The sequence below is a fragment of the Mustela putorius genome, unplaced genomic scaffold (genome assembly GCF_011764305.1).
Source record: "Mustela putorius furo isolate JIRA1106 unplaced genomic scaffold, ASM1176430v1.1 tig00003898_pilon_pilon_pilon, whole genome shotgun sequence".
Lineage (NCBI taxonomy): Eukaryota > Metazoa > Chordata > Mammalia > Carnivora > Mustelidae > Mustela > Mustela putorius.
The window spans coordinates 35,391,798-35,409,922 of NW_025422047.1; the positions used below are offsets into that span (position 1 = coordinate 35,391,798).

Here is an 18,125-nt window from a genome sequence, read left to right on the forward strand (position 1 = left end):
ACTAGTTTGCATTCCCACCAACAGTGTAAGAAGGTTCCCCTTTCTGTGTATCCTCGTCAACACCTGTTGTTTCCTGTGTTGTTAATTTTAGCCATTCTAACAGGTGTGAGGTAGTATCTCATTGTGGTTTTGATTTGTATTGCCCTGATGATAAGTGATGTTGAGCATTTTTTCTTGTGTTTGTTAGCCATCTGGTTGTCTTCTTTGGAGAAATGTCTGTTCATGTCTTCTGCCCATTTCTTAACTGGATTATTTGTTTTCTGGATGTTGAGTTTGATAAGTTTATTATAGATTTTAGATACTAACCCTTTATCAGATACGTCATTTGCAAATATTTTCTCCCATTCCATAGTCTTTCTTTTAGTTCTAGTAAGAAGTTGCTTCAGCTAAGTCAAAGAAGTATGTTCTCCTCTAGGATTTCAGTGGTTTCCTGTCTCACATTTAGGTCTTTCACCTATTTTTTTTTTTTTAAGCTTTTATTTATTTGTTGGAGAGAGAGAGCGTGAGTGCACACAAGCAGGGGGAGTGTCAGGCAGAGAGAAGCAGTCTCTTTGCTGAGCAAGAAGCCAGATGTAGAACTTGATCCCAGGACCCTGGGATCATGACCTGAGCCAAAGGCAGATGCTTAACTGACTGAGTCACCCAGGCATCCAGTCTTTCATCCATTTTGAGTTTCTTTTTTTCTGTTTCTTTTTGTGTAAGAATTTCTTTTTGTGTAAGAAGGGAGTGGTTTCCATTAATTCTTCTGCATGTCGCTGTCCACTTTTCTGAGCACCGTTTGTTGAAGAAACTTTTTTCCATTGGATATTCTTTCCTGCTTTGTGGAAGATTAGTTGACCATATAGCTGTGGGTCCATTTCTCAGTTTTCTATTCTCTTCCATTTATCTGTGTGTCTGTGTTTGTACCGGCAGAGCTTAAAGTCCGGAATTGTGATGCCTCCAGTTTTGTTTTTCAAGATTGCTTTGACTATTCAGGGTCTTTTGTGATTCCATACAAATTTTAGGATTGCTGTAGCTCTGCGAAAAATGCTGGTGATATTTTGATAGGGACTGCATTAAAGGTTTGATTGCTTTGGTAGTTTAGGCATTTTAACAATGTTTGCTCTTCCAATCTATGAGCATGGAATTTTTTTCCATTTCTTTGTGTCCTTTTTAGTTTCATAAGTGTTTATAGTTTTCAGAGTACAGATCTTTTACATCTCTAATTGGGTTTATTTTTTGGTATCTTATTGTTTTTGGTGAAATTTTAAATGGCATTGATTCCTTGATTTCTTTTTCTGCTGCTTCATTAATGGTGTATAGAAATGCAACAGATTTCTGTACATTGACTTTATATCCTGTGATTCTGCTAAATTTGTGTATCAGTTCTAGCAATTATTTGGCGGACTGTTCTGGATTTTCTACATAGACTATCATGTCATCTGTGAATAGTGAAAGTTTGACTTTTCATTGCTGATTTGGATACCTTTTTAACTTCTTTTTGTTGTCTGATTGTTGAGGTTAGGGACTTCCAGTTCCAGTACCATGTAAGATTGCAGTGGTGAGAATGGATGTCCCTGTTTCATTGACCATAGAGGAAAAGTTCTCAGATTTTCCCCCGTTGAGGATGATATTAGCTGTAGAGCTGTAGGTCTTTCGTGTATGGCCTTTACGAAGTTGAGCTGTTTCCTCTGTCTCTACTTTGTTGAGGATGGTTTTTTTTTTTTTTTTTTAACAGAAGTACAACAGTATAGGCTGTTGGTTACAGGAGCGGAAATCAGAAAAACGCAGATAAATAACTGAGTCATATCTGTGTTGAAACAGTAAAATAGAGACCAACTTCTGCTAGACCTGCCTGAATCCAGATCTTTAAAAAAATTTTTTTTTTATCTGATTAGATTCTATGTAAGCTTTATATAAGGTTGTTTTTAAGTATAAGGTTTAGGTTATGGGTTATGGGGAGTAGTGCTCTGGTTTGTCAGTTTAAGGTGAGAATTTTTCCTGCTTCCATTCTCTATACATATCTACTTGAAATCCTTGTCTTAGTGGCTACAGTTGTTGCACCAGTGATTCTGTTTGAAGTTTCCACTATAATTCTTGTCCACTTGAGCTATAAGAACTGACAGGATCTTCTGTTGCTATCATGACTCCTTTAGGGACAGGGAGTGCAGTTAGATTTTGTATCTGTCTGGAAAGGAAGGCTCACTAAGATAGTGTTTATTTTATAGAGTAATAATCTTTTCTTAAATGTTGTTCTCGCTTCAATTCCAAAAAGTGCCACTGCCAAATAAAAACTTCACTTTTAAGGAGAAAACATGTACTAGATTTAGTCAGGATTTAGTTTAAGGTTCATGCTCTTGGCTTCTGGTGGCTTTGAAGTAAGCTATTAATCTGTGGTTATATAGAAATCTGGTAGGTTAAAGAGAGAGAGAGATTCGTATGTGCACGTAGGGGAAGAGACCGGGGAAGAGAGAGAAATACCACCTTCTTTTCCAGGTTTTATGCTTTTCATCATGAACCTGAGAGAATAATCCAGTCTATATAAATAACTGCAAGCCTCATGAGTTTCTGTTGACTATTTGGAGAGAAATTGTGTTGAAATTCTCATAGTCACTACTACCTCTGCCTGTTAAGTAGATAGTGGGAACAACCTTCTTTCTCTCTAAGGAAAAGGTTGGGTGTTTGAATTAGCGATACAGGATGCACAGGGAACTCCAGCCAGACCTGGCTGTTCAGTTGAAGACATTTCTTGCTTTTTTTACTGGTGGCTTTTCTATCAGCTACCACTAAAGTGTTATCTTTTGATAGCCTGTCTCTATGACAGGACTTCTCGACATTTTTCCTTACAACTTAGGGGCCTTTCTTTCTTTCTTTTTTTTTTTTTTAAAGATTTTATTTATTTATTTGACAGAGAGAGATCACAAGTAGGCAGAGAGGCAGGCAGAGAGAGAGAGAGAGAGGAGGAAGCAGGCTCCCCGCTGAGCAGAGAGCCCGATGCGGGACTCGATCCCAGGACCCTGAGACCATGACCTGAGCCGAAGGCAGTGGCTTAACCCACTGAGCCACCCAGGCGCCCCTTAGGGGCCTTTCTTAAGTAGTTTGTAGTTCTTCGCAGTTCCCAGTAGTTTCCCGTAGCTGCTACTCCCCATGGTTTGAGCTGATTTGATCCCAGGCCTCTCACTTCTATAGAAACATTGTCTGTTTCCAGCCTTCCTTTTTAGCCTCAACTCTTAACTAGTTCTTTTCTTTCTGTTCTTCCTCAGTGGACTTATTTTTATGAATACACTTGCAGTTATTTATGTATGATCCCCTGTTTTGAAATTCCTTCTCCTCCTCATGTCAGCACCCAGCTTTGGCTCAGAATTACTTTTTCTAATATTTCCCAGTTGGAATCCATCACTAACTCCTTTGTGACCCTCATATATACACTAATATCTGTTATAAGCATCTATACTTCTTTGTTATTGTTTGTATCTTCTTTGAGTGGAGTAGAAAGCCCTGCCCAAATTGCAGATTCTTGAGTGAAGTAAATAATATTCTTTTAAGCCACTAAATTTTGGGGTAATTTGTTATGCGGTTATAGAAACAAATAGATTCTGTCATTTGGAAGTGGGGTGCCATGTAACAGAAACCTAAAAATGTAGCAGTAGCTAAAGCCAAACTAGGACTACACAGTGAGCAGGAGATGGGAGGGTTTTGAAAAGATGTTGGTAGAAACCTGATAGCCCTTGAGGAAGTCTGTGAAGTTTTTTTAAAAAGTGAAGAAATATCATTTGGAGTTAGTGAAAATATCCTTGATATGTGGCTAGAAAGTTCAGCAACATTGTCACCTATGGTAATGTGGAAAGTAGGAAATAGCTTCCATGATAACGATGATTTGTATGATAAAGGTATTTTCAGGAGGTATTTTCTGGCTATTTCTTGCTGCTTGTAATAAAATATGATAGGAGAGAGTATTATGGTATGAATGCTTATTATGTCGTCCAGAATTCTTAGGTTAAATCTTAATGCTCATGTGATTATATTTGCAATTGGGGCCTTTGGGGAGGTGCTTAGGGTCATGAGACTGGAGCCCTCATCTATTGGAGTAGTGCTTTTATAAAAGAGACCCCACAGAGCTGACTAGCCCCTTCCACCATGAGAGAATACAGTGACAGGTTGGCAGTTTTCAGTGTAGAAGAGGGTCTTCCCCAGAACCCACCTATGTTGGCACCCTAGTCTTGGGGTTCTAGTATCCCTCTGGAACTGTGAGAAATAAATTTTTGTTGTTTATAAGCCACTCTGACATTTTGTTAAAGTAGTCTGATCGGAATAAGAAAGATAAACTAAGGAAAGAATTGTTAAATATGAAGGAACCAGAACTTACTGAGTTCAAAAATAAAACTCTTTTCTAGTTTCTCCAGATGGCAGACATTTCTCAAATTAAAAAATTCTAATGGGGAAAAAACTTAAAAATAAAATAAAAACTTAAAGAAAAAAGTCTAATGAAAAGAGATCAAATCTAGAGTATTGTCACTTAACAATGAAGCCAAGGGACTGATTATAAACTCTTTTTTGAGGCTTCAGGAAATTTAATGTCATGCTTCACAAAGACAGTAGTCTCTTTAAGGACCTGAGGATCTGCAGTTCTTCATAGATCTTTATTAAGCAAAAGGTTCTCTAAGAATTTTAAGAGCACTGTCCCTTAGGACATTATAGGAAGCTTAAGGACTTAATATGAAATTTATGGGTGTGGCTTTTTTCTAATGGAGTGGATTATGAATTGATTGATAAGAAGTCCATACAGTTTAAAGAAGACTTTATAAGGGCAGTTTTAGGTTCAGAACAAAATTAGGCAGAAAACACAGAGTTCCCAAATACTGTCCCTCTCATACACTGGTGTGGTACATTTGTTAAAATCAGTGAGGCTGCATTGACACATCATTATCACTCCTGGCCTGTAGTTTACAATAGGATTCACTCTTGGGGGGCACCTGGGTGGCTCAGTGGTTTAAAGCCTCTGCCTTTGGCTCAGGTCATGATCCCAGGGTCCGGGGATTGAGCCCCGCATCGGGCTCTCTGCTCAGCGGGGAGCCTGCTTCCTTTCCTCTCTCTCTGCCTCTCTGCCTCCCTGGGATTTCTGTCAAAATAAATAAAATCTTAAAAAAAAAAATTTCTTAAAAAAAAAAAAAAGGATTCACTCTTGGTGTATGTTCTGTGGCCTTAGACAAATGTATAATGACACGTATCCACCATTATAGTGTCATACAGAATATTCTTACTGCCCTAAAGATCTTCTGTGCTCTGCTTATTCATCGAGTCCTCCCCGCAGCCCCTGACAAACTAATCTTTATTGTTTACATCGTTTTGCCTTTTTTAGAGTGTCATACAGCTGTAGTCCTATAGTATTATAGTCTTGTCAGATTGACTTCTTTCATTTAGTAAGAATATGCATTTAAACTTCTTTCCTGTCTTCTCATGGTTTGACAGCTCATTTCTTTTAAATACTAATATTCTGCTGTGTAGATGGTTTATCCATTCACTACTGAAGGACATCTTGGTTGGTTCTAAGTTTTGGCAGTTATGAATTAAGCTTCTATAAAGGTTTTGTGTAGGTTTTTGTGTGGACATAAACCTACTCTTTTGGGTTAATACCAAGGGCTGTATTGTATTACAAGAGCATGTTTAGTTTTAGAGGAAACTGTCTTCCAAAGTTTCTGTACCATTTTCTATTTCCACCAGCAATGAATGAGATTTCTTGTTACTCCATATCCTCACCAGCATGCAGTGTAGTTATTTTCTGGATTTTGGCCATTCTAGTAGGTGCATAGTAGTTGCATTTTACTAATAACATACAACATTGAGCATCTTCTTATATGCTTATTTGCCATCTGTATATCTTCTTTGGTAGATGTTTATGCAGGTCTTTTGCCAGTTTTTAATCTGGTTGTTCATTTTCTTATTGTTGAATTTTAAGAATTCTTTGTGTATGCTAGGTAATAGTCCTCTATCAGATGAGTCTTCTGCAGATATTTTCTCTGAGTTTGTGGCTTGTTTTCTCATTCTCATGATCCACACAGTTTTTTAAAAGGATTATATCAGTTTAGACTGAAAGGCACAGAGACAATACAAAATGAAAAAAACCCGTTGGATCTCAAAGTTGTACAGTCAAGAAGCATGCCAAGAACATGGCTAGTTACCATGAAACCTATAACCCAGAATGGGGAGACGTGAGCCACATGGATCATTCCTTAGTTGAGGAACTAGTAGCATATGCCCAGCTGGGTTTTATTTTTTATTATTATTATTATTATTATTTAAAATCTTCCTATTTATTTATTTATTTGACAGAGAGAGATCACAAGTAGGCAGGCGGCGGGGGGGCGGTAAACAGGCTCCCTGCTGAGCAGAGAGCCTGAAGTGGGGCTCAGTCCCAGGACCCCAAGATCATGACCTGAGCCCAAGGCAGAGGCTCAACCCACTGAGCCACCCAGGTGTCCCCCAACTGGGTTTTAAACTTGTTATGGACGTATGCCTGCTCCATCATTGTATATTCATGTTTGTGGAGATAGAAAACTTTTTTTTTTTTTACAGCTTTTCAGATGAAGAGGAACTGTACTCAAGGGGCTATATTTAAGGAACTGTACCGAAGAAGTTCATCTGTACCTGGATCTCAAGCCTGATCAGGCCTGATAGTTTTGTGGGTATTGGGGGAGGGAATAAATAAATAAATAAATAAATAAATAAATATATACACATAAAAAATTTTATTTTATTTATTTATTTTTTAAAGATTTTATTTATCCGACAGACAGAGATCACAAGTAGGTAGAAAGGCAGGCAGAGAGAGAGAGGAGGAAGCAGGATGCGGGGCTCGATCCCAGGACCCTGAGATCATGACCTGAGCCGAAGGCAGCAGCTTAACCCACTTAACCCACTGAGCCACCCATGTGGAGGGATGTGGACTCCTGTGACCAGAAGGTGGACTATAGCATATGGTATTTTTGCACACTGGTTTCAGCAGTATTTGTAGTCGTCCATGTTCTGCTAGAACCATGCCACTTAGAAACTATTTCCTCCTCTTGAACTTGGGCTGGCCTTTAAACTGATTAATAGAATGTGGAGGAGCTGATACTGTATAACTTAGGCTGAGTCATAATAGGTGGTACTGTTTTTGGCTGACTCAGGATGCTTACCTTTGGAACCTAGCCACCATACAGAAGCTATTTGAAACTAGCCAGGGTTTCATCTGACTGCATCAGCCACCAAATGTGTTAGTGAATTAGCGTTTTTTAATTTCAGCCTCCAGCCTTTGAGCCACCCTAGTTGATACTGAGTGGAGCACAGACAAGCTATCTCCTCCGAAACCTGTTTAAATTGCACATTCATGAGCAAAGTAAGTGGTGTCTTGGTCAGTAAGTACTAGGGTTATTTATTTATTTATTTTTAATATAGCCATAGTAACTGAAATAATTAGAAAGGTATATAGTTTCAGCATTTGTTTTTAAATTAAGTTTTGGTAATAAAGTTTTGCTGGTTTCATGAAATGAATTGGGAAACATTTCATCTTTTATTTGGTATGAAATAATTTAAATAAGATTGTAATTACTTGTTCCTTAACTGTTAGAACTCAGTTTTAAAGGTTTTCTTGGGTGTATTATTTAAGATAATGGTCACCGGGGGCACCTGGGTGGCTTAGTCATTTGAGCGTCAGACTCTTGATTTTGGCTCAGGTCATGGTCTTGGGTCATGGGATTGAGCCCCCATGTCAGGCTCTATGCTCAGCGTGTGGAGTCTGCTTGTCCCTCTCCCTCCGTTCTTCCTATAGCTTGGGGATGTGCTCTACCTGCCTTCTCACTCTCTCGCTCTCAAATAAATAAATTAAAAATATAAATAAATAAATAAATAAATAGTCACCTTGGGGCTCCTGCGTAGCTCAGTGGGTTAAGCCTTGACCTTCGGCCCAGGTTATGGTCTCAGGGTCCTGGGATCCAGCCCCGTATCGGGCTCCCTGTTCTGTGGCAACCTGCTTCCCCCTCTCTCTCTGCCTGCCTCTCTGCCTACCTGTGATCTCTCTCTCTCTCTCTCAAATAAGTAAATAAAATCCTAAAAAAAAAAAAAGGCACCTTTCCAGTCTTTTCTTTGGTAATTTGTCAGTTTGGGTTTTATACTTGGTTTAGTTTGGGCTGTTTGTATTTTCTAGGAAGTCATACATTTCTTCTGTTCCCAGTCTTGTTAATATTTGTTTTATATCCTTAAGCAGTTAAAACAACATCTTTTGGAATTATCAATTCTCCTACTTTTTCTCTGTATCACCAATTATATCTGTTATTTTTATTTATTTACTCTTTATATTTTCTTTTGGTTAATTTTGTGCTTTAAAAAAACAAAACACGGGGCTCCTGGGTGGCTCAGTGGGTTAAGCCTCTGCCTTCGGCTCAGGTCATGATCTCAGGGTCCTGGGTTTGAGCCCCACATCACATCGGGCTCTCTGCTCAGCAGGGAACCTGCTTCCCCCCCTCTCTCTGCCTGCCTCTCTGCCTACTTGTGATCTCTCTCTCTGTGTCAAATAAATAAATAAATAAATAAATAAATAAAAATTTAAAAAACCACAAAACCTTAAGATAAATACATTTCTGCTTTTGTAGTCATTTGTCTTCATAATGAAAGGATTTAAGGACCTTAATTTTTATCTTAAATATGGCTTTTGGTGTGTTTTGTACATTTTTAATGTATTTACTTTTTTATTAATTTCTATGGAGTTTGTGATTTTTCCTCTTTGATCAGTTAATTTTCAAGTCTTAAGATGTTTCAGACCATTTAAAAATTATCTCTAATATTGAATTACGATCAGTATCTATGGCCTGTAACATACATACTTTAATATATTTGTTATAGTTTGATTTATGGACATTTTTATAAAACTATGAACAAATTAAAATGTAGATTCTTCCATTGAGTGAAGTAAGATCCCATATTGTCTTAGTTTAGACTGCTACAGGAAAGAGTCAGCCTCACCCTTCAAAACCATTCTGTCTCCCAAGTTCTTGCACTCTGAAACTATGATGGCAGTGGCAGCTCTGATGATTTCTAATTTACTCTGGTAGAGGGTGGTAGTGGTGGTGGTAGTGTTATTCTTTTCATGTCTTGAAGAACAGCACCTGGCTTCTGTTGAGATGGATGCTTTACGTCTGTGGCTTAGGTATTAATCTCCTTATCAAATGGTCATTTTGCAATACTGTTAGTGTCCTCTTCCAAAAATTCTTTTTCATTTTTTGCAGTATGGATAGGCTGAAAATTTCCCAAATCTTTAAGTTCTGGTTCCTTTTTTTTTCATTTTGCTTAATAATTCTGTCTTCCAATCATTTTTTTCTTCTCAACATTTTACTGTAAGTGGTCAGGAACCAGGCCATTCCTTCAGTACTCTGCTTAGAGATCTCCTCAGCTAAATATCTAATTTCATTGCTTGCAAGTTCTGCCTTCCACAGAACACCAAAACGTGAACACAATTCAGCCAAGTTCTTTGTCACTTTATAATAAGGACCATATTTTCTTCAGTTTCCAATAATACATTCCTCATTCCCATCTGAAACCCAATCATAGTGGGCTTTGTGGTCCATATTTTTACCAGCATTCATTCAGGATTATTTAAATATTTTCTAAGATGACTGAGGTTTTGTCTCCAGCTCTCCTCTTTTCTTTCTGGGTCCTTACCAGAATTACCCTTTAATGCTCATATTTTGAGATTGCTCTTCTAAACATTTCTGCCACTACTCATTATCCAGTATGAAAGTCACTTTCTTATTTTTAGGCATTTGTTATAGCAGCACCCCACTCTTGGTTCCAAAAATCTGTCGTAGTCAGGGTTCTCCAGAGAAACAGAATCTGTGGAGGCTGAGAAATCCCACGATCTGCTGTCTGAAGCTGGAGGCCCAGGAAAGCCAGGGGAGTAATCCATTCCAGATTCGAAGGCCTGAGAACCAGAGGAGCCAGTGGTGTATATCCCAGTCCAGAGTCCGGAGAAGATGAGATGAGAGGTCTCAGTTCAAATGATGAAGCAAGAAAAAAGGGGCAAATTCCTCCTTCCTCCATCTTTTATTCTGTCTAGACCCTCAACAGATTGGATGATTTACTTTCACACTGAGGAAAGCAAGCAATCCCATGAGTCCACCTGTAATTCAGATGCTAATCTCTGGAAACAGCTCTCACAGATGCACTCAGAAATAATGTTTAATGTAGGCACCCCATGGCCACTCAAGTTTACATATAAAACTAACCATCAATAATTCATCAGTAGATGAATTTAAGGAAAAGTTACTCTGGAGATCTGCCTGAATTAGTCTTTTGGAAAAATCAAGAGGAAGAAATATCTGAAAACTAAGAACAAATACACACCAAAAAAATGAATTAGGACAAAGACATTGAGTTAAAGACTCAATTTTCACACACTGTTTCTATGGAAATTACTGGAACTTGTGCATTATCAAAATAATGACATAAACCAAGGGAGAAGAAAACAAAACATAAGAAACAATATCTAAGAGGAAAGAGAGGCAAAGGAATTTACTGAGTGTTGGTGAAGAGAGACAACAAATGACAGCTCTGCAGCAGGCCTGCGGATAAACCAATTTAGATTGAAACAGATCAGAAGACTCAAGGAAAGACTTCTTTAAGAAGATGAAATTTATAAAATACCTAATAGGTTTGAGTGTATTGAGACAAGATTTACATAAGTTTTAGAGATCATGGATAAATATTAAATATACAGAAAAGCAAAACTTGAAAAAAAGATAATTCTTAACTAGAGAAAATAATTGTAGTAAACTTTATGTAGTAAACTGTTGTTAAATACTGTATCAGTAGTATTTACGTAGTCATTATAAACAATGGATATTAATTTAAACAATGGCTATGGATCCTATTGCATTGAGTCTGCTATTGGTACCACAGGCCTAGAGAATGGCTGGTGAGTGGCAGGGGCAGCAGGAGGAGAGATTGAATAGGAAAAAAGATGGATTTTTATCTATCATTATGATAGAGTTTTGGAAGGACAAGGAACTATGTGCATGTGTGTGTGTGGTGAGAATGGTGGTTATATGTGAAAGAGAGCTAAATTCTCATCTTTTGTAATAAATATTAGGTATTAATGCCTATAATTAGAAGTCATTAAGAATATAAGATTATAAGAATGTTACTTAGAGAGTGGGGTTAAATACCAAAGCCCAGCAGAAAGGGTTGAAGGCAGTTGCTTCAGGAGTGAGCAATTTGAAATGTGTGGGGCCTAATTTTTTTTATAACAAGTCTTTTAAAGTTTTAAGCGATACACATGTGTAACTCTGTAAAAAATAAAATCCCCAAAAACCTAAATTAAAAGGAAATAATGAGAGAAAACAGACTTGATGGATCCAAAAGATATAATAGAAGGAGTTCCACAAAAATTAAAAAAAAAAAAAGAAAATAGTAAGACCTTGTATCAGAAGAAAGACCCAAGTTTGCATCTTGGAGGGTAACCCATTTCCTCATGCCAACTTGAGTTTTAATTAGGGTTAGTAAGAAAAACTGGTATTAGTTATATACCTGGGAAATTTTCAAACTCCCAAGGATAATGATAAAATCTTAATTGGATTCTAGATTTTAAAATAAAAACACAAAACTGTGTTACTCGCAAAGGAAAAAAATTCAGACTGAGATGGAATTTCCTGTATGCAGCTTTGTAGACTAGAAGCTGATAGGAGTGGTGAGGGAACTACAACCCATGAATCCTATAGTGGACTAAACAGTCAGTTACTTGTTAGGGAGAGAGATATTTGCAGATATGCAAGGATTCAGAAATTAGGGAAGTCTTGAGGAGTTACCCTAACAAAAGTGAATAGTAACTGTAGGATATGAGAAGATAAAAAAGAGAGGAAATAGTGGTAAGCAACAAAGTTGACAGTGTGTGTGTGTGTATATATATATATATATATATATATATATATATATATATGGTTCAATCTCACTGAATAATGACAGACTGTTGGAAAATGCTTACTGTAAGTTCAAAATAAGTATTCAGATTTCTCTAGCTTTCAACTTGAAGATTTTTCAGATAGAAATTTGAAAAGCTTTTACCTAGATTCACCAATTTCTCTTACATTCTTTTTCTTCTAATTCAGGAATACTACTTCTTTAGAAATGACTAATTCGAGAGCAGGAAAAGCAGAAGGTGAGCCTGCGTTGTTTTAACATGCCATAAGTCAAGGAGTTGCTCATGTCAAAAGGGAAGAGTGCATGCAGATCTGTGGGGGAGTACTTTAAGGAAAAATACCCATAAGGGAGTGAATAAGGCAGGTCTGGAAGAGAGAAGTTGAATTGTGATGCAGTTCATCTTCTAAATGTGAAACTCTGGACCTAAGATGGCCCTTCAGAATTCTGAATTGAGGCACAGGGGGTTGACCCTTATACCTCTCATGGTCTGTTTATTTGATGTGGGCTTCCTTTGGAAAGGGTGCATAACCTTGGGTGAGGAAGCTCCCTTCAATTGAGAACAATCCTGGGGAGAAGCTAGTTAGGAACTGCTGCATACAGTATTTTCATACCTGGGGAAGAGTGCCTTGGTCCTTGAGAAAGTCCTGGATAGGGGCGCCTGGGTCACTCAGTTGTTGAGCATCTGCCTTCGGCTTGGGTCATGATCCCAGGGTCCTGGGATTAAGCCCCACACTGGGCTCCCTGCTTGACGAGAAGTCTGCTTCTCCCTCTCCCACTCCTCCTGCTTGTGTTCCCTCTCTCGCTGTGTCTCTCTCTGTCAAATAAATAAAATCTTTAAAAAAAAAAAAAGTCCCGGATCCTGACAATTTCATGACAATTTCCATTATCATCTCTTTGCTTCATATGTTAAGTTTACCCCATCTGGGGATAGCCCCTCTAGAATTAAGGTTGGTCTTTTTCTGGAAATAGGAGTGGTAGGTAAGTAGGACTTAATTCCTTAACTCCAGTGTTTCTTGAGACCACTGGTCTTGGGGCCACAACTAATAATTCATTATATCCTTTTGTTATTCTAGATTTTCTCTTACCTTTGGCTAACACCTCTGCTCATCTAGGCAGATTGCCTGAGGTCACTGAGTCTGTCATATCTGAGAGGTTCTGAAGCCTAGTCACCATGCTCACTGTGGCTGTTTTATTTGTCTGTTTGTTGTCAAAATTAGGCAAAAGAGTATAAAGAGACCCCTTTCATATATATTCTTCATATGACAAACACGTTTCTCATCTGGGTGATAAAAATATATTTCCCTGGCTGATAAAAATACAGAAGTCTATGCCTTTTCTGATCTTGAAAGTCAGGTGCTCCTCCCAGATTGGTGGCTTTTTTCCTTTCTCTCTGGTCTCTTGGCCCAAGGTGCTTGAAGTGATCAGGTGGCTGTTGTAACTTAAAGCTTAATGGGCTATGTTACTTGGTAAGAACAGGACCTATAGGTTCATAGAACCTAACATTGCTGGGAAGGGAAATATAAATTGCTAAATGGGTCACTTGAATGATGGCAAGTGAGGCCATTCCTACTTTCCCGCTTTGTTTCCTGGCCGTACGTATTTTACTTATTAAGATGCAGCATCAATGATCAATGGTCATTGATTTAGAGTGTAACTGTATCCTGGAGGAGGGTGGATAGTATCCACATGGTATTTCCAAAGGGGTGCTTCAGTCATACCTTTAGAATGCTCTTCCATTGCTCTTAGTCTGGCAGCTTCTGAATGTTGCAGTATGTGAATAGGACCAGTGGATCTCATGGTCTTTGCTTATATCCTTTGCTATAAAGAAAATCCCTTGGGGGTGCCTGGGTGGCTCAGTGGGTTGAAGCTTCTGCTTTAGGCTCTGGTAATGGTCCCAGGGTCCTGGGATGGAGCCCCGCATCGGGCTCTCTGCTCAGCGGGGAGCCTGTTTTCCTTCCTCTCTCTCTGCCTGCTTGTGATCTCTGTCAAGTAAATTAAAAAAAAAAAAGAAAAGAAAAGAAAAGAAAATCTCTTGGTGTGAAGTAATGTTATGTAGCATATAGTTAAAGCGGACCTGAAATGTTGTTGACTCTTAGGAAGTGGTGCTTCCTCCTTAGGAAGGAGGCTTAGTTGAGGTCCAAGAATCCTTCCTCATAGGGAAATTAATTTCCAGAGAGAGACCTGGGTGCTCTGGAGTTCCCTAGGATTGATAGGAGAATCCTACTATATCTCAAACTCAACTCTGTGATCCTGGGCTTTGTAATTAATATAGACTATTCAGGTAGAATACGTTTCAGATTCCTTTATACCTTAGCAGTGTTGACTCCTTATCAGATAAAATTTATTTACTCTGAATGTTTCTTCTTACTTGGTTTTCTTAAGAGCTGATGACAGAACCCACTGGTATCTTGTTTTAAATTATCCTATGATAATTAAGAGTTTATGGATTATAGGCTGGTGGGAAAATTATCTGATAAGTTAACTTTATATTCTTTATTCTACTCATTTCATGTATATGGATTCTGTAAAATGGAGGGGTTTTTTGGACAAGGTAAAAGATACCACATACACAAAGAAGTACATAATGTGCACATCCGGAGTTAAATATTTATTTAAAATTGTTTTGAATTAATAAAAGTTTTATAGTGTGCTGCTTGTCTTGCCTATGCTTTTTGATTGTCAATAATTTATTCATTTATCATGTATTTATTAACTATAAGGTCCGGGTTCAGTTTCAGGTGCTGGGAATATATATGTGGAAAGGATACAGTATCTGAATTTTAAGGAGCTTATGGTCTGATCTGGGAGACAGACAATTGTAATAAAATAAGTACAGTAGTATAAAGTATGTGTTATGAAAGAAATGTGTACAGGATGGAGTAGAGCCCAAGGGAAGGAGTAGTCCATTTCTGCCTCAGAAGGATGGGAAACTGCTGTCAAGAAATATTTCCTGATGACAATTAATGCCTGACATGATGCCTGAATCCTGAAAGGTAAGAAGATATTAAGTTTACAGTAGATGATATAAGATCTTTGAGGACAAAGAACTGATACAAGTTTGGGTTCCAGCACAAAGGAAGAATTTGTCAGTAAATGAAGACAAAAGTTCTCCAGTTCTGTTTCCAAGTGTAAAACTATATTATAAAAATTTTTTTAGTCACCAGTAGGTGGCAATGTTACCCTATGAAAAAAAGCTGATCACCAAGAGTTGAAAATGATTCCTGAATTTCCAAACCTGGTAATGACGGTATTCTGGGTTAAAAATGGATGAGAAAAAGTGAGTTTGAAATTTTTTTCTCTGCAGGCCAGCTTTTCTTAATAAGGCAGTGTCTTCCCTCCCCTCTTCCCATTCATCCTGAACCCTAGAGATTTCTGTAAAATTGACTTAGACACCTCTCATTCCAAGGCTTGTGGGAATCTGAAGCCCTCCTCAAGATTTCTGCACTCCATTGACCCAGAAACAAAACTGAGCTCCCTGCCTAAAAGCCTATTCACATTAAACATTCATGAGTATAAGAGCCTTTAGTGAAGATTTGGAAGAAAGGATAGCAAGCAGACTTTATATAGCAGCAATGCAAACAACCTCAAATGAGTCAGACAGCTTCTCAGGTCTCAAAATGTCCTTTGGCCACCTACCACCATGAGGTTTTACTGGATTCATTTGTTTCAGCCTTTATCTTGTGGGTTCCTCTTTTTTCATTCTTGGCTTTGGAACTTCAAATTCTTTTCTCTGACTCCATCTTTTCATATGTCTCTTCCTTCATATTTCTCTGTCCCTTTTCTCTTCCCTCTCTCACCTTTTCTCTCCCTATCTAACTGCTACCTCCAAACCTACCAAGGTGCTCTGTAGTAAAGGGCCCTTCACTCTGTGGGGTCCCCCTCCCTTGAAGGCAGTAGTGGCAGTTTATTGCCCTGAAATAGAAAGCCAAACAATCTTTCGGTTTTTAACTTTAAAAAACAAAACAAAACAAAACAACAACAACAAAAAACCACCCTGCAGATATTTTTGTAAAAACTTCCATCAGGGTTTTCAGCTGGTGATTGCAGGTTTTTCCTTAGCAGGGTGTTATTAAATGAGTTTCTCCCTCCATCTTCTATGTGCCTAGAAAACTACTCTTTCCATGATCTATTATATTTGTATTATTTTCTGCTGGGTTTTTCCCCCCCATAGGTTTAACTGTGCAACTCAGTGTCGTCCAGGGATTGGTTCCAGTTTACAAATTGTGATTGGTTTGGTATAGGGGACCATTCCCTCCCCGTTACCAAACTTCCATGAAAAATTTCAACATAAAATTTGAAAGAATCTGTTTACCTGGATTCTATCATTCTTAACATGGTGTTACATTTGCCTTCTACCCATCCATCTTATTTTTTGATGCATATCAAAGTTAAGTGGTGACTATAAGTATACTTCATTCCTAGACATTTTAGCATGCATGTAATTAACTGGAGTTTACTATTTATTTTCAAATTGTTTGTGTGGGGTGGGTAAATTTACATCACAGTGATATAAAATCTTAAGCATACCATTAGAAATATTTTGACTGATGCAAAAGCCAGGGTCACCCAAACCCCTGTCAAGATGCAGAAAATTTCCATAGAGAATTTATTTGGTTGTTAGTCTTTCTACATATTAGGGATTATAAAATGGTTAAACTCTAGACTTTTCTAGGTTTGCGTAAACTATTGGGAAGAAATTCCTTATAGTAAAAGAGATTTTAGCTGAGTTTTATTTTGTCATTGTAGAAACATCTCAGATTAAGGTCTGCATCTGTGCCTCATGTTTCAGTTTGATCACAGTGACATTATACGTAAGCAGAAACAGTCAGAAGCAAAATGGGCAGTACCTGTGAATTAAGAGCCAGAACTAGGTCTTTCTCTCTATCTATCTCAACTACCTGGAATGCTTTATATCTTTGGCACTCAATAAATATTTGCTGTTTCCTGAGTATCTGCTACAAAAATTTACTGGGTCTATTTTATAGCTATAGCTTGTTCACCTGGAAAATGATCATGAAGCCAAAGCTACAGGAAGTGTCACACATCTTCCTCAGCTATTCATCCATCACTACTGAAGTAGGGTTAAAGGTAGAGAAGGTGATACTGAGAGCTTTTCAGGGGCACAGAGGTGAAGAAAGAAGGGCAGCTAAATTCTGACAGAACAGCGTTGAAGTCCCAGCAATAAAGAGACCTGGTTTCTGAGTTCTCTTATGGTTCCTCTGGGGAGTTCAGACTCAGGGCTTGACCTTTCTGCTGGTGCATGCAGATGAGTAGTTACTGCTACTTGAAGGTGCTTATACGGTTGAGGCCTCTGCCTTCGGCTCAGGTCATGATCTCAGGGTCCTGGGATTGAGCCCCACATCAGGCTCTGTGCTCAGCAGGGAGCCTCCTTCCCTTCCTCTCTCTGCCTGCTTGTGATCTCTCTCTGTCAAATAAATACATAAAATATAAAAACAAACAAAGAATATAGAGCAAAAAAACAGTAGCAAGTTATTTTATTAAACTAAGCTATAGGGGTGCCTGGGTGGCTCATTGGGTTAAAGCCTCTGCCTTCAGCTCAGGTCATGATCTCAAGGTCCTGGAATTGAGCCCCCGCATTAGGCTCCCTGCTCGGTGGGGAGCCTGCTTCCTCCTCTCTCTCTCTGCCTGCCTTTCTGCCTACCTGTGACCTCTGTATGTCAAATAAATAAATAAAATCTTAAAAACAAATAAACAAAACAAAAAGCATGCTATAGTCAAGGAATTCAGACTCACCATTCTTTGTTTATGAGTGTGGTTCCCACTTCACTGATGTGAAGTCAAATACACCGATGAATTCTGTCTCTGAATTGCTGTATTGGTCACAAATCATTTTCTTCCCAGATGGAAATTTTCTCCAGAAGAAATAACAATAGTATTTTGGTTGGTGTTCATTGTGGAGAATAACAATTCACTCTAAGTAGTTTAAGCAGAAAGAGATTAATCACAGAGTATTAAGTGGTTTACAGATTGTAGTTTGAACTTCCAGGAATAGTTCCCAGACCCACACTGGGTGAAGAGGGATTGTTGCCTTTGTTACAGTTGGAATGCTGCAATAATCAGAAAGTCACCACTACAACTATCTGCTCCAGGGTTTCTGCTGTGAACAAAAAATAGCCACCAACTTAGGAAGCTGCTTTACAGCTGCCGTCCCAGTCTACACCACTGCTGTTTCAAATCAC

General features: G+C 38.3%; 1 long non-coding RNA gene across 5 annotated transcripts in view; it reads left to right on the forward strand.

Moving 5' to 3' along the window:
- Window positions 1-18,125, forward strand: part of LOC123388288 — a 91,171-nt gene that overhangs the window by 26,551 nt on the left and 46,495 nt on the right. For 2 of the 5 annotated variants that reach the window (XR_006602836.1, XR_006602833.1), the window contains 3 exons: window positions 6,553-6,658; window positions 7,261-7,354; window positions 12,114-12,647. This is a non-coding gene — a long non-coding RNA (uncharacterized LOC123388288). Of the gene's footprint in view, window positions 1-6,552; window positions 6,659-7,260; window positions 7,355-12,113; window positions 12,648-14,657; window positions 17,269-18,125 lie in introns of those variants that run through there. The other 3 variants (XR_006602834.1, XR_006602835.1, XR_006602837.1) reach the window with 3 other exon arrangements.